The 26,156-nt window shown below is 45.4% G+C and overlaps 1 protein-coding gene across 1 annotated transcript in view; it reads right to left on the bottom strand.

Moving 5' to 3' along the window:
• Nck2 (NCK adaptor protein 2) overlaps nucleotides 1-26,156 on the bottom strand; it is a 129,703-nt gene that overhangs the window by 45,570 nt on the left and 57,977 nt on the right. Inside the window, exon 2 of the mRNA XM_048352480.1 lies at nucleotides 12,968-13,135. The gene's annotated coding sequence lies outside the window, so the exon portion shown is untranslated. The remainder of the gene's footprint in view (nucleotides 1-12,967; nucleotides 13,136-26,156) is intronic.

Genomic DNA, 26,156 nt, shown 5'->3' with positions numbered 1-26,156 from the left:
TACATGGTTCCATTTCAGAGCCCTAAGAGAAACACTGCTGTTCAGACTTACACACATTCTAGATGAAATTAGTCTTCAATGGAATGCGGTGAAGGGTAGTGTAAATAAATGGGGAAGAAGAGACAAACCTCATGGGCAGAAGGGTTGTAAATAACTTGGGCTGAGTGCTCTCAGGGAGAGCTGCAGAGCACCAAGGCCTGTCCCCAGGTGTGGCTGTACTTGAGACTTCCTTCCACAGAGGAAGGTACGGAAAGGAAGGAGCCACTGCAGTGGAGAGACTTGTGAGTTCCCAAGGCCAACAACCCTAGCAGGGTCAGTCACAATGACAATATCCACCTTTGAAAACAACATAAATAAGAAGGGTGCTTCACCTCTGTGGTCTTCCTCCAAACAACCCACAGCTCCTGTCCTGCTGTGAGAAAAACAATCATGTAACTCTCAGAGGGACTTGCCTAGGAAATATCTTTACATTTCCTAATAGAGCCTAAAAACCATCAAGTTCATCAAAATGAGATTTCAAGTTCAGCCTAAGCAGACAGGGCGACTAAATACCATGTGATATCCAGCAAGGGCCCTTGAAACAACAACAAAAAAAAAGAGGATATTTTGGTAAAAACAGTTTTCAAGTTCCAAAGAGGCACGGGCATTAGGTCCTAATCACGTGACAGCACTAGTCCATTAGTTGGGTTCAGTGCGGCACAGCGGCAGAGGAGCTACCGTGAGGAACAGGAGCGGAAGTAGACACTGGAGGCATCTGGAGGACTCTGGAACCCGGGAGCACCGGGATAGGATGGGGGCGGAGAACACCACAGGTTCCTCAGTCCAGCAACACACGAGCATTTGAGACGTGGACCAGTGAGTGCGGGCATCATGCCCAACAGTGAAGGAATGGCAACCCGGGTGTTTTGTTCCTATCCAACACATGCAATCTTACGAAGGTAGTGTAGAGGCTTCAAAACGACAGGGCCATTTGGAGTTCGTATGTCACCAGCTGCCATTTGCTGGCGCTTCCTGGCACGCCTGTCAGGTCGCTGTGTACCCTGAAGTTTGTACCGCGACGGCTGGGCCCTGAATGAAGGGATCAGTTCCTTTGGGGTGTGAGAAAAACAATGCCTTCATTTGGATGACTAAGGATGACATTCCCGCAGTTGCCCCGATCTTTCTGCAGGCACGGCTGAAAAGAGGAACGAATGTCAGCCCTTCCCCAAAGCCTAAGGGATGAACTGGTTCTGCCAAGTTAGGAACGAGGAAATGGAGCCTGTGCTCACGGGTCACTTGTTCAGGATGCCGCAGCCAATCAAAGACAAGCCGAGACCTCAGCCTGCGTCCACGGCCCAAGGTTAGCGCTAATACGAGCACAACCATGAGAATAGGCACTTCTTTCCAACATCTGGCATGGCTTACAAAGCTGTCTATTGTTTTTTGGCCTCGCTTCTTAGACTTAGCCAAAATAGGGTTTAAATGCTGCATTCCACGTTGTTTGGGTGTGCTGTGTTTGGTATGCTATGTGAATTGTGTGTTATATGGAGATCCACGTGTAACGGTGTGGCACTGTGCATGTGAGACTGTGTATATAAGAGTGTATATGTGCGTATAAACAAGACTAATGTGTATAGGATCCTGTGTGATTGTGGGGAGGTGCTGTATGTACATGTATGTAACTGGGTATATGAAACTCTGTAGGGATGTGTATGGTTGTGCTTATATGCATATGTATGTGACTGTGTATAAGACACTATATGCGTGTGACTTTATGGGTATGTGTATAACTGGATTATGTATATGAGACTGCAATTGTGTATGTGACGCTGCATGTATGTGTGTGATTATATCATATAATTGTGTATATACGGGTAAGTACATAACTGCGTGGCTGTGATTACATGTGCGTGGCTGCAGTAACCATGTGTGTATGTAAGGGTATGTGTGTGCGTCTGTGTGAGGGCTATCATAGTTTTAATTGCAGTAATCTTAAAGTTCATACACACAGCTTATATTTTATTTTCACCTGATGGACACTAAATGCAATGTACATTTTGTGGATTATAATCATGTGTACACACAAAAGATGGTTGAAGACCAAGAAAACAGGGAAATCTCTTGATGGGGAAAATATATCCCACAACAAACACTGAAATGACCTCAATTTTCCCTATGCCATCCGATTCTCACATTTATCTTATGACTTATCAACTGCTACTTAAAGCTAGAAATTTTCTAGCTCTCCCAACTACAGACTACTGCAAAATGAGGAAATAAGTTGTCCTTCAAAAAGGTTTGCTTTAGCAAACATGTTCAAACATTGATTTTTGAAGTACATATTCACAGAGAATTACAAAGCTGGTGCAGACTACCTTGTACAAGATGTAGCAACTATGTATCCCTTGCCTAGTTCTTCTTTAGTTCTACCTGTACACCCTTCAGTGTAACAGCAAAACCCAAGACACTGACATGGGGAAGAGTGTATAAACCGTTCTGTCATTTCATCACATGCATGGGTTCATACAAACACCCCACAATCAAGACAGAGAGGACAGTCCGGGCCCCAAAGAGCTTCCCATGCTCTCCTTTCGAGTTACCTTTCGAGCTACCCCAGGTGAGAGCTCACCTATCTTCAGTCTCCACAACGTGTTGATGTTGAGAACTTTACAGAAGAGGATTCATGCACTGTTTGACCCTTTGAGGTTGACTTGTTGTTGTTTTTTTAAGGATACGAAGACATTATGATTTTTTGGCTCAAGATCCAGTTGAACATAGTCCATGTACTGTGGGTGTTTGTACAGGATGTCTGTTCTGTGGGTCCTGGAAAAAGGCTGTGCTGATCCACAGCCTTGTTAGCTGATGTGGTGCTAGGTTCTTCTATGACCTTGGTGATCTTCTATGGTGTCGCCCTACCTACTGTAGAGAGAGGGCTGTGGAGGTCCCACGTGCAACCATAGACTCGGTCCCCTCGTAGTTCCAGCACATCTGTCTTTCTTCATTTCATAGCCCTGATGTTTGGAGGTGCTCACTTTAAGGTGCTTTGTCTTCTTAGAGAGAAAGATGGCCCTTTTTCGGTCCCTGATAACCGTCTCTACCCTTATCTGGTACCACCATACTAGACCTTTCATGTCTGTGACAAATACCTGAGATAACAACTAACATAGAGATTCACTGTGGCTCATACTTTACAGAGGTTTCAGCCCATGGCTTACTTACTTCATGGCAACGAGATTGTGGTGCAAGAGAGCCTCATAAAGCCAGAAGTGGGCTCCTTACCTCACTGCAGACAGGAAGCAGCAGGGGACTGCACGCATCCTCCAAAGACCTGCGGTTGACCTACTTCCTCCAAACAGAACCCACCTCCTAAAGTGCCCAACACCTCCAAAAATAACACCATCAGCTGGGGAACTGAGCCTCCAACACGCCAGCCTGTGGAGACATTTCATAGACCCAATAACACTACTATATCACCATTCAGCTTTATTTTGTGAATATTCACACTGAGTACTTTTCTCGGTCTTTTTATCTTCAATATACATACACGTGTACAAAATGTCTTTAAAGTGCGCCAAGTTCAGACAAGGCAGAGAGGGATGCTCTCAAGAGGAAAGGAAACTTAATGTTGAGAAAAATCAGGATGGGGCCAAACTTACAGGACTATACAAAAGAGTTCAAGCCCTTTACCATGTAATCTATCTAAGTATGTGGTTCTGATTCGGGAATAAAATGCTACTGGGTTATTGTTATGATTTTGTAGAGAAAAACAAGTGAACTCACATTCTATGTGTTAGTCTCTTTAAATCTTCTATTCCTGATAATAAAAATGATGGGCTTCTTCCTGCAAACATACTGTCTAAGCCACAAGCAAACTGTCTTGACAGGAAATGCCCGGCATCCTCAAGGATGTGGAATATCATTATTTGGGATAACCAGAATCTCAATCAAAATCATAATTTATTACTACCATATTTTTCAGTACTAGGGTTTGAATTCAGAGCTACCATCTTGTTTAGGCAAGTGCTCTACTTTTTGAGCCATGACTTCAGCCCTCTTTTTGCTCTGGTTATTTGGGGGATATTTTTTGTTTTCTGACTGCACCAGCCTGTACCATGATCATGCTATCTATGCTTCTTTCCTGCCTTAGCTGCAATGACAAATGTGCATTATCATATCCAGTGATGGTTGTTGTTGTTGTCTGGGGAAGTTTTTACCTGGGCTAACATAGAACTACTATACTCCCAATCTCAGCCTCCTGAGTAGGTAGAATTACAGGCTTGAACCACTGTGCTTAGCTTCCATCAAGATCTTACACAGATGGGAGCCCCAGTCGTAATGACCAGCCACTACAACATAAGGAATCCAATCCCGAGGGCAGGGGGTTCTGATTAGGTAACCGTACATGCAAAGGATTTGGGGAAGGGAGGAGGTCTAATGTACTGACAGAGCAGAGTGTGCACATACTGTGCTATGAAGTTTAAGTGTTTCCCTTCCTGAGATGCTCTGAAGTGGCCTAGATAATGTCTCCATTGAGAAAGACCAAGTCCCCATGAAAGTTTCTGAAAGGAGAGAAATAGACATTCTCTGCTGTGCGATTTCTCTGGGGATTCTATTCCAGGATCTCACCAATCTTCAGGCTAGAATCTCAAAAGTGAAAAATACAATAGAAGGAAGAACTTCAGAGCTCCCATTGCTGGCATGTTTCCAAGGGCTAAGGTGTCTGATGCTACTTCACTGAGAGTAAACTCACTGTCAGGGTCGAAGACCAGAATCTCTAATAAACTCAAATTAGTCAGGGATCCCTCAAAGGAAGGCCGATGGAACAACACAGAAGCCCAGCGTCCGTCCACCCACTCTAGGCAGGTCTGGAAAGGACCGGCCTGAAAAGGACCCGAGCATCTTCAGATGATGCTAGGCTGTGGCAGCAGGCTTCCAAAGGCCTATCTCCACCCTGTCCCCAAGCTCTAATCCGGTTTCAGTTAGCTTCTATCTAGGCCTGACCCTCTGAAAGTAAGACTGGAGGTTAGCCCACAGTCATGGGTGCACACAGCTCCAGAATATGCATGCATGCGTATGTACACGTGCACACGTACAGAGACCTCTGTTCTGAGTATAAGCTGAAGAGGCTTGTATCTAACTACTGAAGAAATATAGCCAGCATTGTATGAAACTGTCTCAAAAATTGAGTTCTCAAGTCTAAGATGTGGTCCCTTGGAGATGGCCTGCCTCATTTTCTCACAGAAGTAATGAGCAGAGGCCTCTCCAGTCCCAGGCTTTGAGCCGAGGGGCCAGTTATCCCCAGCTCTTGGAATCAGTGGCTTTCTCTACTACTTCTTAGTGAGCAAACAAAATCCTAACTCAGAAATCTCTGGGTAAGGTTGCCATCTTGGATCTTCTAAACAAAGCAAGCCTCACTGAGGGCTTTCCGGTCTGCTGTATTCTTCACTCATTCCCCCACTGGGGGTTGAGGCAGAACCCAGTACAGGAGTCCCTTTATCCCAGATTGTGTGTGCAGAGACCACATAATGGACGGTCAGCCAGGAGACTGCCATATTGCAATGAAGAATGAAGATACTGAAGACATCATACGCACAAAGTCTCTATGACAGTATAGTGTCAATATGGCTACACTATCAGCCACTATTGTTAACTGCTTCTGGTGTCTGATTTATAAATTAAATTTCACCAAAGATATGTATGTACAGGAGAAAACAGAGCATCTGTAAGGATCTGGAAATACTCACGGTACTAGGCATTCACTGAGGTCCTGGGATGCACCCCGCAGGTATGGAAGGATTACTGTCTGTGCGGATGTAATACTAAACACTCCTCAATATGGTCAGTGGGAATTAAGGGGGAGGGGCTGCTGTCACTCACATGTGAAACAAGAAGAGAACAATTGAAAACAGACCCCAGAGTGGAATGTTGGCAGCAGAAGAGACAAGCTATTTAGGGGGGGAGAAAAAGAAAACCCTACTAAAAATGCCAAGTCTAGAGGATCCCTTCGCCCCATGTCCCTGGAGGGGATGAGCTGTCTGGGTACTCAGAAGGGATGTCACCACTTAAAGAGCCCTGTGGCTTCAAGTCTATGCTGGCGCGGGGCTGCTGCTGACACCAACTTGGGCAGGCTGTGACCTTCAGACAGGAAGGTCACAAAGCAAGGGCCATGGTCAGGAAGCAGCCACAGCCATTCAAAATTATGAACATGCTTACTTCATGCCGAACAATCCCGCTCAGAGCATATCAGTGAATGCGTCTAATATATCGGGTGTCGCTGAGAGACCTGGAGGGTACACGTCACCACCCAGGGAGGTGCAGGGCTGGCCTCCAGGATCGCAGCTGCGCCAGACACAGGTACCTGTTCCCGCAAGCACTGAAGGGCCTTCGCTTTGGCTCAAAACATGCATTTTGTTTCTAGCCTGCTCCTTCATTCACCTAACACCAAAGAATCATGCCTCACAAACCGCGATCTCATATGGTCCAACTGATTCTTGTCTTTATATCCAATTTAACATCTTGGAGCCAGTAATATTCCCAAAGAAAACATTCCCAATAATGTAATAAAAGTCAGGGGAAAATCAATTCTTGGTGGAAGAAACCTGAAACGGGGGCTGTGCTGGCTCGTTGCAGTGAGGCCTGTAAGGCAGAGCTCCCCCGCCCTGAGACCTGTACTCCAGTGCTCCAGGACATAAAAGACAGATAGGCCCTGCAGATCAGCACACTTCAGTTGTATCCTGTATGGTATTTTCACACTGGCAGACGTGTGTCAACATGTGTGTGTCACAGGGCAGGGGCTGTGGGCTCTTAGCAAAGTAGACAACGTACAGTTTGCTAAAAGTCCAATTGCTCTGTCAGGAGGTGGAGCTAGGAGAGTTGCAGTCTGAGGTTGGTCAGGGCAAAGGGCAAGACCCTCACTGAAAAACAAACTAAACAAAGCAGGAAGATGGGGCCTGACTCAAGCCGCAGAACACTGACCTAGGAAGTATGAGGCTCTGAGTGGTCCCCAATACTCTCAAAATATAAAAATTAAATAAAAAGCAAAGCTCTATGTGACCTGCTTCTTTTACTAATACCTTCCCACGTCCACATCATCGATGGGCCTCATCTGGGGCTTCCTTTAGGAAAACAACATTTAGGTGTGAAGACAAGGTCACCACCCAACCCCGTACAAGGAAGAAAAGTAATCTCTCTTCTTGAATACAATGGGCTCATTCTCTTCTTGTATACCACGGGTGGTGAGAAATGAAACTCACATAACCTAATCTCAAAGAAACATTTTTGTAAACTCTAAGGTAAAAGTTCAGAAACTATTACAGAGTTCACTAATCCACAGGGGATGGACTTCTAAGAGCCCCAGTGGGAGCCTGGGACCAGGAATCACACCAAATCCTATAGACAAACAGTGTAAAAGCCAGACAGCCAACAGCTGATGGGAAGGTGGAGTACGCAGCACCGATACACTGAGCAATGTGGAAGGGGCAGGAGGCGGGCAGCACACTTAGAACTGCATGTAATTTAAAACAACAGATTATATATTTCTAAAATTTTCCATTTTGTACTTCCAGAGAGTACCTGACTACAAGGAACTGTAACTACAGAAAAGGAAACCTCAGATAAGGAAAGATTACTTTAGTTAACAAGTAACCAGAGTATTATATATCCAGCACCTACAATCTGTCCAGAGAAAAGGAGGTAGAACAGGAAGGCAGGATGATTACTACTACTACTACTACTACTACTACTACTACTTGTTCCTCTTTTTTTAGAAAGCCATATGACAAAGGCACAGGAGGAAAAAAAAATAAAACTTCATGGCTTGACTATGGTTACTAGTTTAATCATGAGAAAATGGAATACTCACTGACCAAGCCAGGAGATGTAAACACAGTGCTGAGAAAAAGCTCCGTGCAGGCTCCTTGGGAAGTATGAGGGTCCAGAGACAGCCCTCCACAGGAAGCGGCCACTGAATACATGGCCCTCTTGCCTCTATGGATAATCTCCCTCTCGGTAAGTCTGATGTAAGTCAGCCATCCCTGGCCCGGACGATCCTTTGCACAACTCAGGAACAGCATTCCCGTGGGTAGGAGGCTCGTGTCTTCCTCGCCTCAGCCCAACCAGGAAGGGCCACTCAGTCCCTGTCTCCTGGAAACCTTCTAACAGCCAGCCTTCCTTCCTTCCTTCCTTCCTTCCTTCCTTCCTTCCTTCCTTCCTTCCTTCCTTCCTTCCTTCCTTCCTTCCTTCCTACACTGCCTTCCTTTACCATCCAAAAGTGACTTCCTTCACTTTCCAAAATCAGTATTACTGACTGGAGATTTTTTCTATGGGGGGGGGGGCAGGATCAAATGAAATTTTGTTGCACGAAGAAGGAAAGACTTTGGGTGAGGAAGGAGTGGGCTCCCAACCTGTTCTGCCTCCTATAAGTGTGGCTTTAACCAGCTGTTTGATTTCTCAGAGACTCATCCAGATTCAAGCTAAGCATTCTGGGAATGGATTGTCACTGTGTCGTTTCCAGGTACATCAGCAATGAAAGGAAATGGAGCAGCAAGAACATGGGCTGACCATCAGTCAAGCCAGTGAGATTTCTGTCTTTCATGCCACACATGGGGTTAAAACATCCGCACCCGAGGCCAGAAAAGACGCACAGAGGCAACAGGCCCTACACCAGGTGATTGCAAATGCAGGGGCTGATTCCAACAAGCGAAAAATAGCTTCATTGTTTAGATTGACCTGGCTACTGCAAATCCTGGAGCACCAAAGGCTGGAACCATCTTGTGAAACTCGGAACCCACCTGTAGAAGAAGAAGTGGTCAGTCCAAATAGATTATCCCTCTGGACCTCCAGGGCCTTGGCTGACAATAAGAGGGCCACATGGTCATTCCTAATTTCACTGAAGCAACTTATGTACCAGAGCTTCCCTAACCCTACACCTGCAACAGCAAATAGAGCCCTAAAAAACCTAAAGTCTGAGCAATGGCCTCATATATAAAAAGCCTTTCTCAGTCATTCTTGAAGGGTGGCAATCTCCAAGCTAGGAAAGAGCTAGAGTATAATAGTGTAAGGAGCAGATTTCAGGCAACTTTTCTAAAACTATTGTTACCATCTGGATATAGTTTGAGTATGTCCCCCAAGGGTGGCTGTGTTGAAATTTGATCTCCACTGTGAGGTACTGAAGGGGGTAGAAACTTGAGCTGACTGGTTTTTGCCGGTTGATTGGGATTAGATCAAATCATCAGAGTGGCTCTCCATGACTGAATGCTAGTGGCTTTGTATGAAGAGGGAGACTAAAAGACAAGCACAAGTTATCCATCTCTTGCCTTGTGATGCCCTTACTAACCTCAGGACTCTGCCAGCAAGGTCACAAGCAGATGAACTGCAAGACTGTCCAGAACCGCAAGCTCAACAAGTTCCTTTTCTTTAAGAAGTTACTCATCACCAAGCATTTCATTGCAGTAAAAAAAACCAACAAACAAAAAGCCAGACTGACAAGATTTACGAAGTGGAGGAACATTGTTCCTATGTAAATTCAGGCTCTTGTGAATATAATTAAAAGACATATTACTGGATACATTCTTAGGAAGATCAGAGCAGGACCCGCTTGGCTTGTCCTTTTCCCCTGCTGAATTTCTCCAAGCCACTGCTGTTGCTGTGTGTACAGGATGATGGCTGACATTTACACTCTGGCTATGCCTGTGAGCAACTGAGAAGTTTGTGAAATCCAGGTCTTGTTTACTTAGCTTAGAAGTCTTGCTGCCTAAGTCACTATCTTTCCTCCCCGGGACACCAACATCCTTCCATACATTAGAGAGCTTTTTCTTCTGAAATAGCCACCAATAGCTTTTCAAAGCCTCAAAGCCCACAGTGGAGCACACAAAGCTCTTCGTGTCCTTCAATCCCAGAGAGTGAGCAACTGCCAGCCCCCAACAACAAGAAATGGCAGCTGATTTTTGATCTAGTAGCAGGTCCACACACCTTGAGTACCAGCAACTGGGAGAAACAGTCAAGGCTGACATTCCGCTCACCATCCTTCCTGGCCAGCACAGCTTTCGCATCCATCTGACTCACCAGATGACAGAGCTTTGCAAAGACCAATCAGCACATGCCTGGCCCCCAACTCAATGCTCCATGTCAGTCTCTAGGATCCATTAGACAGCTACTCCACACTGCCTGAGCTCTCCGCCCAGACAGCTTCTCATGCTCTTAAATTTATTCCAGTAGCTTCTCTAGAGGCCTTCCCACTGGGTCTGTGCAGCCCTACCTCAGGCACAGGGGAGGCGTATTTTCTATTCCTGTAGCAGTCAGAGACCCTTAGCAGCGGGGTCCAGCCTCTCCTGAAGGCTGTCAGAAAGGCATCTGGACCTCTACTTTGCCTGGTTTTGTACAGCAGGACAATACAGCACTAAAACAACACTTAGGAAGTGCTGTTTTATGGCTGGTGTTTGCAATAAAGTAATTAATACACAAGTAAATATATTACATGGTTTTCTCAGCGAACATTTTTTTCAAAAAACAAAAGTGAATTCAAATAGGCAAACAAGGATTTTTTTTTTGTATAGATGTCAAAGACTTCTGAAATAAACACAGACCTTTAAAATTACATGAGTGCAGACATTTTGATAGCATGCTCACGTTGATAATTTATGTGTGACTCTCTTGACACTGCCGTGACTTACTGGCTGCTTGGGCCTGGTTAACACAGTACTCCCCACTTTTCTACCCGGTTCTCCCCGGAACTCTGGAAGAGGACTAAGAATTCCAAGTCTGCTCGTGCCACGGATGAATAAGAACTTCAGGAAGCAGCATCGGAATCTAGCACATGTTCCCTTGAGAACAGAATTATATATTCTGACAGATTGACAAGTGACTGCATTTACAAATGGCAAAATTCACTAAGGTTTCAATAACTATTTTTTTTTTAAATTATAATCACCAGCGGTCTGAGAATTAAATCTCAGGATTGGCACGGGAACACTCCTGGTCCCACATGGAGTTGGTCTTGCATCAAGTCAGGAAAGCCCCAGGAAGGCAGGTGGGGACTCGAAGCTCCACAGTACCCCTGGTGGCAAGGCCTGGGATATCAGGACTAGAGGGAGGGCCCGGGGGAATCAACCAGCCAGTCAAACTCATTTCCACACCAAGCTGGCTCTGATATCATAATAAACAATGCCCTAAGTAAGTGGAACAATGTATCATTTTCTCTAAAGGATATCATAGGGATACCAAGATGAAAGTTCTGGGACACTCATGAAATACTACATGCTGTTTCTCCTCAGCCACGTTTGTGTACGTGCACGTGTGCGTGCCCGCTCCCAGTTCAGGGCCTGGACGCTCTGTCATGAAATACTATATACTCATTTCATAGCCTTCTGAATGTGATACATCAAAAGAGGCATAATTGAAATAAAGAAGGTTCCACACACATTTTAAATGTGGTTGTGAGCCAGGTGCTGGTGGCTCATGCCTGTAATCCTATCTATTCAGAAGGCTGAGATCTGAGGTTCCTGGTTTGAGGCCAGTTGGGGCAGAAAATCCACGAGACGCTTAAATCCAATTAAGTGCTCCCTCCTTCTCCCCAAAACTGGAAGTAGATCTGTGGATCAAGTGGTAGAGTGATAACCTTGAGCAATAAAGCTCAGGCACAGTGCCCAGGCACTGAGTTCAATCCCCAGGACTGGTGTGCGCGTACACACAGAAACACACACACAAAACGTGGTTAAGGAGAAACAGCATATTAACAAAGTACTTTAGTAATCACTTCAGACTAGCTTAAAGCAGCAAATTGATGGAAACTGTTAGTTATTCCAAGAGATCTCAGCCTATAAATTCAACAATAACACAGACAATCTACATAGTAGAAGCAAAAGATGGCTTTCAAAGAAAGGTGAAGTAGTACGTGTTACCCTGCAGCCTGAGACATAACTGGCTATAAAGCTGTGTCTCTGACTATCCATCCAGCTTGACATGGGCATCTGATGAACTGGACCACCCAACAGGAAGGACCTCACAGGCAAATGTGTCCAGCCATTGTTTAACAAATATTTGTGTGGGCCGAGGTAGAGTGTTTGCCAGGCATGCATGAGAACCTGGGTTCATTCCTCAGTCACACACACACACACATGCATACACATGTATATGTACATACCCACACATGCAAACGTACACAGAGTTTTGTTGCACAGCCATGTTTTGTCTACAAGTACCTATTACAGGCTATGATGGAACTTCTAGGTGCTAGAATCCGTAACAATTAGTTACAATTTTATCAGAATACATATGGAGTAGATCTCTCACACAGCATAATCTTCCTAAGAGTTCTTATTCTGTTTATGTTTTGGTTTGATGGAGACTTACTTTCTCAGCATCAAAGCTGGAGTGAAAGCTTTGATGAAAAACAAACAAACAAAAAAAGTGTCTACCTGTCCTAATGCATAGCAGGTTCCAGTTCAGAACATGTTCTAGAAACATGGGCTGAGCCAGGTGAATGGAGGCACTATCCTGGTCTTATGAATGCACTGTGTCTACTGCTCTACGTCCTTCCTGTCTGGAGTCCTAACCCATCCATTTAGCGCTGGAAACGGGAGAGGATCTATTTTGTTACTGTTTGTTTGGTACTAGAGATTCAAGTCAGAGCCTCATGCATGCTATCCAAGTACTCTGCCACTTGATCAACACTCCAGCATTTTTTTCCCCTTCTCTGCCAGTAACTAGGGCTTGAACTCAGGGCCCAGGCACTGTCCCTTAGCTTTTTCGCTCGAGGCTGGCATTCTACCACTTGAGCCACCCATCCATTTTTTGGTTTATGCTGGTTAATTGGAGATAAGACTTTCCTGCTTGGGCTGGCTTTGAACTGCAATTCTCAGATCTCAGCTTCCCGAATAGCTGGTATTATAGCCATGAGCTACCAGCACCTGGATTTTACATTTATTTTTGACGTAAGGTGTCTCTAACTTTTCCCAAAGTGCTTGTTCTATGAAGAAAACTGCAGACTTACCTTTGGCACACAGCAACAGGAGGTGACTGGCAAACACAGGTGAGGTTTTCAGCTGATGTCACCACTGGACTTACAAAGATGTGGAGATCTGACAAACTCTCGAGTCCAACTCAGATCTCAGTGAATCTGCATCTGGGACATTGCTTGCATAAAAGGAACCTATGAAACCTATGAAGAATAGAGGGGGGCATGTATTAGAAGTGCATGTTTGATTGTGTCTCTAATCCTAACTAACTCAGGAGGCTGAGAGCTGAAGGTCACTGTCCAAAGCCAGCCAAAAAGCTGTGGCTCAAGGGATAGTGTATCAACCTTGAGCAAAAAAAGTCAAGGGCCAGCACCCAGGCCCTGAGTTTAAACTCTATACACACACATGTGTGTGTGTGTGTGTGTGTGTACTTTTTTCTCTCTCACATACACATACACACACATACAAATGTGCATGTTTGAAATTAACCACTTTCAATAAGCAGAAGTAGCCACTGACTTGCCTGAACCCAGTATTTTTGAGCACACCCTAGAGGAACATTCCATCTTCCCTTCCCAGCACCAGCTCTGCAGTAGGAGTCAGGGAGAGTCAGCCACACATCCTAAGGCCAGCAGGTACAGAAGGGACAGAAGGAGGGACAGGCAGCAATAACGGAGGGGACTTTGAGGAGCCTCAGTGCCTTCCGGTCCTTTGCTCCATGGCCCAAGTGCACAGGAGGCAGGGTCAGGAACCCTTGGAAAAGGGCTATTTGCTGAGAAGAGACTCCAAGTGGATCCCTGATCATGGGCTAAAAGCACCCAGTTAGAGGGAGGGGGAGCTGACCCAGGGGCCGCAGCTCCCCCTTTGTTGTATAGAGTCTAATACCATGTGCCTGGCCAGCTCATGAACACCTCTGCCCTTCGCCACGCTTGAGGAGAACCCAAAGTGCTCTGTAGACTTCTGAGTGAGTTCACTGGCGTCTTTAATTACACTTCAAACCCAGAGGGGATCTGCCTTGACAGTTCACTCACAGGCCATCTAGTAATTCATCTTGAGCATGATTATGATCCAAAATGTTAACTACCCTGCAGAAAAAAAATCGAATCTATTTCAGCCAGACAGAAAAAGATGACTCAAGGAGGGCCATCATAAAAATGCTAAAAGGCAAGTTCATAAATTTTGACCTAACCATCCTTCTTTATGTATTCTCTTGTATAATCATGAACCCTCCATTTAAAAAAAATGCATATGATTTAATGTAAGGCAAGGTGATCGGTAAACAGAGTGGGAGTCTGAATACAGTGAATATTTAGGTGCACACTACAAAAATTACTCTTCCCCCACCACGTGCTTATGATCATGTGTTGGGTTCCTAAAAGTAGAAGTTCTGGCATGTGGACTTGGGTCTTGAGACAAGGATCTCATTTCCTCTTGCTGACATCAATGGTTTCATTATCTATGCCACTTACTAAGGAAACACAATACCCAGCAGTGCTCCAGGCACCCACTCTCCCAAAACCCCTGCCAATTCATATTTTCATGAGCTATTTCAGAAATAGGCAACACTTCTAAGATTTGAATTGAAAAATGAGTTGGTCTGGAATCATACTTCCCCAGGCCAAAGCTAGGTTAAGTTCATAATCAGACAAGTGATATTACTGAATCTTTCTAACATTTTTTTTCCTAATAAGACATTAATACCCAAATTTACTCAGGAGTTAACTTCTTAGGTTCCTGAGGTTCCTGAGATTACTGACTTATAAGGAAGTTAGGTTTGTTTGGGTTCAGAGTTTTAAGGTTCCTACTTGTTGGCTGACTGTTGTCTGTGGGCCTGTGAAGCAAAGCAAATATATCCAGTTCACAGTTAGGAAAGACACAGCCCCTAAAATCCCCTTCAGGACACATCCCCAATAACCTAACTTCCTTCCTTTAGGCCCTATCTCCCAACAGTGCCACAAATCAGTAACCAAGTCTTTATCACAGAGTATTTATAAGGGAGATGTTTATGGTTCCCAACTATAACAAGGTCATTAAAGACTTTCCTTAATAGATTTTAGAGTTAGGAACTCACTTGGTTCTTCCAAACTCCAAGTCTGACCCACCGTACATACACCCAGCCAGGCCCCCTTCTGTGAGTGTAGAAGAATCTGCATAACACTAATAGAAAACAAATGCTAGCAAGTTAGGTGCTAGCCCCAAGCAAAAGAATAATGAACTGGATTTGAGAAGCCGAGTCTTTTGACAATAGGCCAAGTCAAAGCACGACGTCTCTGAGCACAAACCAGCAAAGGAAAAGTCCAACAAAAAGGGAAAAAAGGGAACATGACCTGATGAGGAGCTACGATGCAAGTAAAACTGTGTAAAATTCACTGCGAGGTGGCAAGGGCCACCTTGGATTCAAGTGTGAGAAATGAAGGTTGCAGTGTCTCCTCGAGAAAAGCACTGCGCTGGCAAGCTGTCAGGACACCGCCTGCCCCAGAATCACAAACAAGCGCAGTGCACTCTCTATGGTTTAAACAGAGTTCTCCACAGCTTCTGTCCATGGGGGCTTATCCGCTTACTTCAAACTTAGGTTAAGCAAGGTCTTCGTGACAAACTGTGATCTAAACCCATCAGGAAAGCCAACACTGAAGGCAAAAATACCACACACCCACATAGTCAGTGTCAGGGACTCGCTCACGTTCAAAGTAGAAGGCCTTCACCACAGAATTCACTCAACAAGTTTCTGAATAGCCAGGCTTAGGCAGATAAGAATAGATGAAAGAGGTAGGTGTGTGTGTGTGTGTGTGTGTGTGTGTGTGTGTAAAACAAATTCCACTAATACATGCATACTGCCCATTAGGAATAAAAAGACAAATTAACATAGGTATCATATGTGTCTTTACTATAATTTGGAGACTTGACAGTACAAAATTCGGCCACTGAAAAATGTGATTTCTGTCTGACTTCTCTGTAACAATGGGATTTCCTTTTCTTGAACTAAAGCCACACCTTGGAGCTTCCCACAGTCTGTTGCGGGTGATGGACTTGTGGCGCAGCTTAACTCAAACAGCAAGGGGATGCCTTGGCCTAGTGCTCAGTATATCCCAGCAGGGCAGCTGTCGGAGGTGCACAGGCACACACCGGAAGCTCCCGTGCCAGTTATCCCCATCTACTCTATTATTATTAGGACCCATCACAGCGTCTGTGTGGTCTGAGCTCCTTCCCTTCCAAACCCAACGTTCCTAAGAAGGCTCTAAACCTTGTTCTGATGACAGCCAAGGATCTGTACCTTGTGGGCAAGGTACTGATACTGGCAAACCCCATGATGCTCCAAGCTTCAAACCATCTTATCTGTCCACGTGGGTGATGTCGCCAAGAAGTCACCACGCAGAAAACCTAAGAGGCCTAGCTTGTCCTCTCCCCAAGGGACAGAAACACACTAACAATCCGAGAGAATGTCCGCTCACCTTCCGGTGATCCTCACTGTGACTTGTCCTTAACTCCTGCCTCACCAAGCTAAGAAAGGTACGGAAACAACTCGAGCATACACCGAGGGATGGAGAGATAACAAAAATAAGTGACCTATGGAGGAATTAGAATATTAGTTGGTCCAACAAAGAAAACACTGCCACTGCAACTTGGATGAGATCACTACTCCTAGTGACGTAAGCCAAGTACCAAAGACAAACACCACGAAATTTCACTTACATGTATGTGAAAGCTAAAGATGTTGCACTCACCGAAACAGAATAGAAAGCTGGTTGCCAGTGACTTGGAAGTGGGAAAAACTACAGGATTTAAGTGAACAGGCTCAACACGCTAATCAAAAGATGAGTCAGTTTTATAAACCAAATATTGATTTCAATTGAAAAATTAACAGAATTTTAAAAGGCACATAGTTATAAAAACTTACCCTACACAGATTTATACTTATTCTAATTGCACACGAAGAACTTAATATTGCCCTGCTTTTGAGATAGATTTAGCAGTTCTCAAGTATTCCTAAAGCTGTCAGAGCACAATTACCCACTCTCTCTCCACACACTGCTGTGTGCCTTGGTGTCTTTATTGTCCCCCTCCTTTGGGAATGCCTCTGTGCGCTCAGGAGCCGTAAAGCCCCTTGCCCTGCCAAATCCCATTCATGGTTCACGAGTGGATTTAAATGGACTCGCTTCAGGGAAGCCGGCCTCCCCGCCTTATGAAATCATACTCCATAAAATCCCAGATCGCCATGGATACGATCATCCCCACAGGAAGGCCTCCCACGTGCACATGCAGGATCGCGTAACAGGCTAACACCTGCTTGACTCTTGGCTACTTGCTAGTCCCCAGCCCTCTCTTCCTTATTGTGTCTTATCTAAGACTACTGGAATTTCCCAACACACACTGCAGCGTCTAGTGCCGTACCGGCCCCACAAACATTCCCTCAGATTCCAATTCTAGACCCCCAATCTCTCATAACTGTGCCTTTGGGCAAGCTAATACACATCAAAATGGAATCCCAAGCACAGATAATAATGTCAACATGCCCAAGTTAAATGACAGTTCCGCTTACAAACCATAGTTCTTAATTTCAAGGCCATTCTTCTTAGGTATTTCATTTATTCAATGAATTAGCAATGAGCCAATGAAAGGGACTGAGTCCAAACGTACTTCTAAATTCTAAAGCTCAAAAGCATATATAGATGACTTCCCATGGCAGCCACCCAACTAATACCATCCACACACAAAGTCGTTCAAACACTGTCTGGGCTGAAATCCAATGAAGCCACTGCTGTCTGAATATCCCCCAAAGAACTGCTTGCTGAGCTGGAAGTCGAAATCATCAGAAATGCCAATTTCGCTGTGAAAGCACTTTCAAGGCTGGAGCCAGGCAAGAGCAGAGCAATCGACAGGCTTCCCCTTTTAATGGGGGACAAAGAAACAAGAGACTACATTGGCCACCTGGCAGAAAGCCACACCCATTTCTTGTCCAGCCGGGTCTTCCAGGAAACCCTCAACTAGCACAAGTGTCAAAGGAAACCTGTGGTCTATTCATCCACATACATGTTTACAACGAGCAGCATTGGCTCCATCATGTGAGTTTGTACACCCAGTAAACACTGTCAAGAATAGATGTTTAAGCTTGCTCTGGATTTTATAATTCTAGTCTATCAATGCCTTTTAAACCCATCCATAAAATCAGCAAGTCTTGTCTACATGTCCCACAAAAATGAGCAAGCAAAACGAATTAGAAATGAGCTAAAGGATGCTCCTTTTCCTTGCAACGATGAACCAACTCACAAAACAGTATGTTCAGGTTAAACCACGAGTGTGGTAACCGGGTGTTCCCGGCCTGGTTATTCGGGCCTTACAGAATCAGGATAGCTGCAGTTCATAAACGCGCCCAGGTGGTTATGATACCCAGTGGTCAGGAACTTCTACAAGCAGAGAAGAAACAAACCAACAACACAGGGCCAAATCAAGACACAAATACAGGGCTGAAGGAAGTGAGCAAGGCTTCTGCGTGGAACGCTGGGGACCCGGGCTTTGTTTTAAACTGGACAAACGTCCGATCCGGCCCAAGTCTGAATCTTCTATCTCTGTTGTGCTGAAGCTGCCACTGAACCTCAGAGACTAGGCTCCCTCACCACTGACATTCATCGCCGTGCCAGTAAACGAATGGAAGTCACCCTCAATGCATCCTTTTTCTTTTGGCAGTGTGGGATTTGAACGTAGGGCCTTGCATTTGCCAGGTTAGTGTCCTGCCACTTGAGCTACACACCACTTTGACCTGCAGGGGATGAACAGCCAGCCAGGCCAGGAGCACGTGGTCGTGACACGTAGGATTTTCGTGTAACCTGAACATCCATCCGGCTTTGTGAACTGGATCATCACTGCGAAGAGAAGGAGTATAATTTAAACTCATTTTAAGTTTTTTGTTTTGGTTGTTTCAAGTCTAAGTCTCCCTTTTTGCCCAGGCTACTCTGGACTATTTATGTTCCCCATCATAGCAGGGGTGATAGCCACGTCCGACCACATCCCACTTTTTCTGTTGAGGTGAAGTCTCATGAACTTTTTGACCACACTGGACTGGGCGCGGCAAGCTTGCTGATCTCCACACTTCCAGAGCGGAACAACTTACCACTCAATGTAAATATTTCACATATCTATCCTGTGCAAACACTACACAGGGAAGGCACGGCACAGATGCTGAGCTTAGGGGGGTTCAAGCTAGGGGGGATCAAAGTCAACCATGAGAGCCTGACCCCAGTGGCTCACACCTGTAATCCTAGTCAGGAGGCTGAGATCTGAGGATTGCTATTTCAAAGCCTGGTCAGGAAAATCCTTGACACTTGTATCTCCAATAAACCAAGCACAAAAAAAGCTGGTATACACGTGGTATAGCATCAGCCTTGAGGGACGGTGCTGAGGCCCTGAGTTCAAGATGCAGTAAACCACCCCCTCCCCCCCCCAAAAATAAAAGTCAAACACAAGACCACACAGCAGGGATTCTTCATATGTTCTAACAAAATATGCCTTAAAAAAAAGAAATCACCGAAAATTTCCTAGGTAGCTCCTTAAACCTGCCTTGGAAGAAAACATTCTAGGGAGATGAGCGAAATGAGTGTTAATGTTCACATAACTGTTGCAGACAAAATCTAATTTAAGAGAGTTTCATTTTGCCTCTTGGGGACTGGCCTTCAAAGCCAAAGGAGGGGGCTGGGGATATAGCCTAGTGGCAAGAGTGCCTGCCTCGGATACACGAGGCCCTAGGTTCGATTCCCCAGCACCACATATACAGAAAACGGCCAGAAGCGGCGCTGTGGCTCAAGTGGCAGAGTGCTAGCCTTGAGCGGGAAGAAGCCAGGGACAGTGCTCAGGCCCTGAGTCCAAGCCCCAGGACTGGCCAAAAAAAAAAAAAAAAAAGCCAAAGGAGGCATGATATCTCTTTAGGACTACAAAAACAAAACGAAAAGCCCCCCCCCCCTCCCCTGCCCCAAGTAACTTGACAAGTGAAAACAAGCCATCCCAAACCTTATCATGCTAGCACTATCTTGTAGATATATTTCAAGTTACTTCACCCAACGGTGTCTCCTAAACCCCCACTCACATTGAGGTGGGTGCTAGACACACACTAGATGAGACACAGGTATTTCCTCATCTCCACAAGGCACCTGAGTTCCGGTGTCACTGGCCAGTACCCTCAGCCGGAACGTGTGACATACAACCTCACACGGGGACGTGTGCCACAGAACGTGGAAACGCCGCTGCAACAGGCATGTTCACATCACCGGTACCTTTGCAAGCAGCTGGGCTGGCCTCTTGTCCTACCTTTGGGATGTGATTCCTGAGTTGAACAGAGGGGCCTGTGCAGGCCACCTGGGCTCATCCTACTTTATACAGTCAGCCTCAGTCCACGGCCATGACCAACGAGGGAGGACTCACCACTCCATTTACTCACCGACTGCCCAGCTGGGGAGCATGTGTCTAGGTTTGTGTCCAAGCTGTTGTCCAATTCATAGCCATGGTTACTGCACAGTTGCAATGGGGCAAAAAAAAAAAATAGGGCTGGGGATATAGCCTAGTGGCAAGAGTGCCTGCCTCGGATACACGAGGCCCTAGGTTCGATTCCCCAGCACCACATATACAGAAAACGGCCAGAAGCGGCGCTGTGGCTCAAGTGGCAGAGTGCTAGCCTTGAGCGGGAAGAAGCCAGGGACAGTGCTCAGGCCCTGAGTCCAAGGCCCAGGACTGGCCAAAAAAAAAAAAAAAAAGAAGGGAAACCTTAGTTCTGGCCATTCAATCACTGCAAATCCACGTAACAGTCCGACAGGCTGGGAGGTGAGACTGTTGTTAGCTGAGGAATGAATCACTACTCCTGGTGTGGAGTAGTGATACACACCTGAGACCCCAACACTTCGAAGCTAGGGCAGGAGGATTATAAATTTGAAGCCAGTCAGGACTACATAATGTATTTTTTTCTTTGTACCAGTACCGGGACTTGAACTCAGGGCCTTGGATGCTGTCTCTTAACTTTTTCACTCAAGTCTGACACACCTACCACTTGAACCACGCCTCTACTTCCAGCTTTTTGATATAAATTAATTGGAGGAGAGAGTCTCATAGGTTTGTTTACCGAGACCGGTTTCGAGCTGCAATCCTTAGCTCTCAGCCTCCTGAGTAGCTAAGATAACAGGCAGGAGCTACTAGCCTCCAATTATAATAGTAGTTTTATGTAGCCAGAGTTACAAAGCAAGACCTAGTCTCAAAATAAACAACAAATGAGCTCAATCACTTACTGGTGACAAAACTTACTGTCTCAGCCGAATTTTCTAACTTGCAGAGGGGAAATGAGGAAGAATGATCTTGGAGACAGGTTACACACACTAAGTGACATAAAAAGCAGTCAGTTCATGAAGAAAACACAACCCTGTTCCCCCAACTAGACATTATAAATGGGGCTTAGCTCAGAAGTTACTTTGCCCTTGAACATCCAACCCTCGAGTCCACCCTTCAAGGAAGACAAAGATCCGTTCGTTCCCAGCTGCGATGGTGGAGAGAGAACCGGAAGGCAGTAACGGGGCCCCGAGCCTCCCTCAAGTGGTCCCGGGACTCGTTCTTCCCTTTGTGTCATGAGCCAGTATCCTTCTCTCTACTCAGCTTATTGCCACCCCAGGACAAAGGTCTCTCCCATGTTTTCTCCCTCATTCTCTCTCTCTTTTTCTGCTAATATTTCTTACTTAATAGATGCTGGTTAAGGGAAAAGAGAACATATTCCCAAGTCCTGTACTCTGTGCACAGGATGCTACACAGCCCTGCGAGGCTGCAGGCTGTGCTATGTTGATGGACCGGGGCGGGGTGGGGGTGGGGGGGAGAAGGTCTTGGTAGATGCTCAGAGACTTGTCTTTGTGCCCACATGAGATGGTCCAGAGCGACCAGAGGGAGGAAGGTCCAGGGGGAGAAGGGATTTTCCCATTACAGATTAAAGAGCACAGGCAGAGGAGGGCTCTCTGTCCACAGCAAGCCACACTGCATCCCTGTGAGGAAAAAGCTGAGGCTCACTGCTGCTAGCCTGCACCCCATTCTATAATCTGGTCCAGCTTCTCTCTCCTATCTCTGCCCTGCTCTCCATTTAGAGAAGACCAGCCTTCTGGCACTTCTCTCCTGCCAGGCCACTGGGGGAACACTGAGGGGAGCCGCCAATCACAGGGAAAGGCACGCAGTGCTGAGGAACCCTGGGCTCCGAATGCGAGGCGCCCTCCTCTGACACCTCCCAACGCCCCATGGTGAACCCGGATTCCTTCTGCATGAAACTTGTTATGGAGGCTGTGATCGAAGATTATTCCTGACAAGCAGCAAAAACCACCACCAGATGGACATGAAAGGTAATCGACTACAATAATCCTGCGGCGGGTCATATCAGACCCTAGCACCTAGACTCTTCTCCGCATCCATCTGTCTTCAGCAGAGTGTGCTGCATAGCTTTCCACAACTATAACAAAACATTTGAAGGAAGCCACTTAAAAGGAGAAAAGGATTTTGTTGGCTCAAGGCTTCAGAAGTCCCAGCCCATGGCCAATTAATTGGCCTACTGCTGTTGGGCCTGGAAGGAGGCAGATCATCACGGCAGGAGCACATGATGGAGCAGAGAGCTTCTCATCTCATGGTGGTCAGGAAGCAAGAAGAAAAGAGATGAGTAGGGTCCCCAAACTCCCTTCCTTCTTGGACACACCTCCTAAAGGCTCCCCCATATGCCAACAGCGCCAAAGACTGAGACCAAGCAAGCCTTTAAACACAAAGGCACAGCAAACCATAGCAAAGACGAAAAACAAAGAAAACCTCTGTCCTTAGAAGGTTGAAGCTAACCTCATCTGAGTGTCAGCTTTCTGTGCGCTCTTCACACATCTCTGCCCTCTCCTTCTGCAGGATGAGGATCCAGCCCGCAGCGTTTCAAGCATGACCACGCTCTCCATACTCCTAAACCACAACAGTCCTCCTCTGAGATCTCACGCGGTGCTTTCAGGAACCCAAGGTTAACCACAGTGAGAACATAGTCCTACTTCTCTGGACCCTGTCAAGTGAGAGACCACAGGCACTTCACACTTATTACAGTATATGGCTGTAATTGTACCACCTTATTATTAGGTGCTCTTGCTAATCTCTTACTATACTGAGTTATAAATTAAGTGGATGTGTAGGAAAGCATAGTATATAGGGTTTGGTGGTGTTAGAAGATACAGGCCACATTAGGACCATACACCCTAGTTTCCATTGCCCTCCACACTCAAGTTCTTCACATGTGTCTTAGAGCTGCATATGCTAAGGAGGAATGGGAATAGACCAACGATAATAACAATAATCTTTTGTCAGGTGCCACAATGGTTACACACTTACCATGCATTGCTACACTCAGTTCTACCAGAAGAATGACGCCCCATTCCCCCATTCACAGCAGAGGAATATGTATGGCAACATGCATAGGGCAGACAGAACCTAAGCAGCACACTCTGAATTGGGCACCTGCTGACTTTAGAGACATGGCCTTGGCCTGTGTCTCCTGTCCCTTGTGTTGGGCTAAAGACTAAAAAGGAGCAGATCACACACAGCATGCAGGGCTGCTAAGCTGCACTGGCTTCTCCGGCCTGTGGAGCAGGTGCTGAGAGGAAATAAGTAGTACACTCTGTAAAATGCTGGTGTACACCTGAGGAAAGCACGTGAGCAGTGTTTCCAAGTAAAAGATTGCCTCGCCATCCAAGCTGAACGAATGAAAAACTTCCGGGAATTCTGGCGTATTTTCTAAAAGAACTTCTGGGAACTCTTATATACTTTCTAAAATGTACTTTTTCTTTCTCCCTCTCAAAAACATGTTGTTCTATTAATGGTATTCAGCCAAGTTACCACCTGTAGCCCAGAGCAAGCAGAAAGGCAGCAGAGGGGCAGTGAAGGTAGGGGAGGGTCTTTTTGCAGTAGTGGAATTTGAACTTAGGACCTTGTACTTGCTAGGGAAGTCCTCTATGACTTAAGCCATGCTCCCAAATGTTTATGTTGTTTTGCTTTCGTTTATTTCTCAGGTAAGGTCTCACACTTTTCCCTATAGCTGGCCTCTCGACATGGGATCTACCTATCTCCGCCTCTTATACACCTGGGATTCTGACTTAGGGTCTCCATATTTTTGCCTAGGGCTGACCTCAAACCATCCTCCTCCCATCTCTGCTTAATGCATAGGTAGGATTATAAACTTGCCCTGGGACCAGTGACTTCTTCTTCTTATAAATATTGCAGATCCCCTTTTTTTTTTTTTTTTTTTTGTCAATCTCTGAGGGTTTTTTTTTTTTGCCCAAGGCTAGCACTTTGCTACTTCGGCCTCAGAATTCCACTTCCGGTTTTGTTATTGTTAAACTTAGATTTTTCCCATTTTCATTTCCCATATAGCTATGATTACAGGCATGAATCATTGCCCCAATACATACATACTGTGTGTGTGTGTGTGTGTGTGTGTGTGTGTGTGTGTGTAGGTAGATACTATCCCTGAGCCTTTTTTTGCCTAAGGCAAGCACTCTACCACTTGAGCCACAGTTCCACTTCCAGCTTTTTAGTGGTTAATTGGACATAAGAGTATCATAGACTCTCCTGCCCAAGCTGGCTTTAAACTATGGTTCTCAGAGCTCAGCCTACTGAGTAGTTAGGATGTCAGGGGTGAGCCATGAGCACCGGCTCTACAGCCACCTTTGAGCAGAAAATGGAGAAAAATCATCTGCCCTCCTCCTCCTGCTGAAACGACTACATGGCTCTTCAGTGCTACCATCTTATTTTCTTATGTGTAATCACACTTCTTGGTAACTATGAAGATACCCCTAGCTAGCAAACTGGTAGACACTTCAAGTCCCTTATATGAGATGATACAGTACTTGCATACTTTCTCATAAACTTTAAATCGTCCCTAGATCATTTACATAAGACCCAAAACTATATAAATGCTATGCGAATTCTTGCTATACTGTACTGCTTACAGAAAAAGATGAGAAAATAAGTATTCCTATGTTCAGTACAGATGCAATCTTTTCCCAAATACTTTCCACCTGAGGTTGGAAATTCTGAAGTTGGTTGAGTTTGAGGATGCAGAATAAGAAATTGTTTTTCCCCCAGACTTTTTGACGTAGTGTTCTGTTTTATTTGCTTTAAAATAATAGCAAGTTGCCAAAGGATTCATCTGGTCCATCGTGGAATGGAATGTAAGGAGAGGGGCTAACCATAAGAAAACAGTAACCCAGAAAGTAGACCCAGTGCACATGGGCTTTAGCAAGCAATGAAGGCTACTGCTTCTTATCACTGATGAAAAGAACCAACAAATGTCAATGAGGTATTTCCAGATAACCATCTGGAGAAAACCTGGGGCTACCTAATAGCCTGCAACAGGATGTTAAACACAGCTACAATTATACACACGGCTATAGTTTACAGTGAAAAAAAGTACAAACATGGTAGGAAAATGAAAGCCATCCTTTAAACCCCAAAGAACTTAACAACAAAATCTATGTCTCAAAGCTTCCAAACTAGTTGGGCACCAGTGGCTCCCACCTGTAATCCTAGCTACTTGGGAGGCTGACATTTGAGGGTCACAGTTCTGAGGCTGCCGGGGGCGGGGCGGGGGGTGTAGTCCATGACACTCTTATCTTGTAAATCAGCAAAAAGCAACAAGTGGAGCTGTGTCTCAAGAAAAAGCCTTGAGAGAAATAGCTACAGCTAGGAGACAGTCCTAGGCCCTGATTCAAGCCCTTAGAACCAAAAGCAAAACAAAACAAAGACAACAACAAAAACTCCAACCAAAAAGACAGATGACTTCAACTAACAAAAAACACCACAGGCAGATTCAAATGACAAAATCTAGAAAACAATATCCCAACTTATGAAATGAAGGACAAATCTAATAGTTTCCTTATAATCAGTTCTAAGAAAAGACCAGCAGGCCAAGAAAATGAAGGCCAAAGGAAATAATAAGAATCAAAGTTGCCCAGCGTGTGAGACAGTACCGAACCTCATAGTAAAATAAACATAAACTACAACACTAAGACACCACCTCTCAGACTGGAAAAGATGAGAAAGTGTGATGATAAATCCCACCACCCAGGAAGGTGACTTCCAGATTTTAATCGCTGAACTGCTGCTATTTAAGCTGAATTGCTACTATTCATTTCACATTCAAGAAAGCCAGGTGAGGCTTTCGTGATAGAAATGATTACTTTTACATGCTTTTGCAAA

Source organism: Perognathus longimembris, chromosome 8 (assembly GCF_023159225.1).
Source record: "Perognathus longimembris pacificus isolate PPM17 chromosome 8, ASM2315922v1, whole genome shotgun sequence".
Lineage (NCBI taxonomy): Eukaryota > Metazoa > Chordata > Mammalia > Rodentia > Heteromyidae > Perognathus > Perognathus longimembris.
The sequence above is the reverse complement of the archived record's forward strand: the minus strand, read 5'-3'. Positions and strand labels throughout refer to the sequence as shown.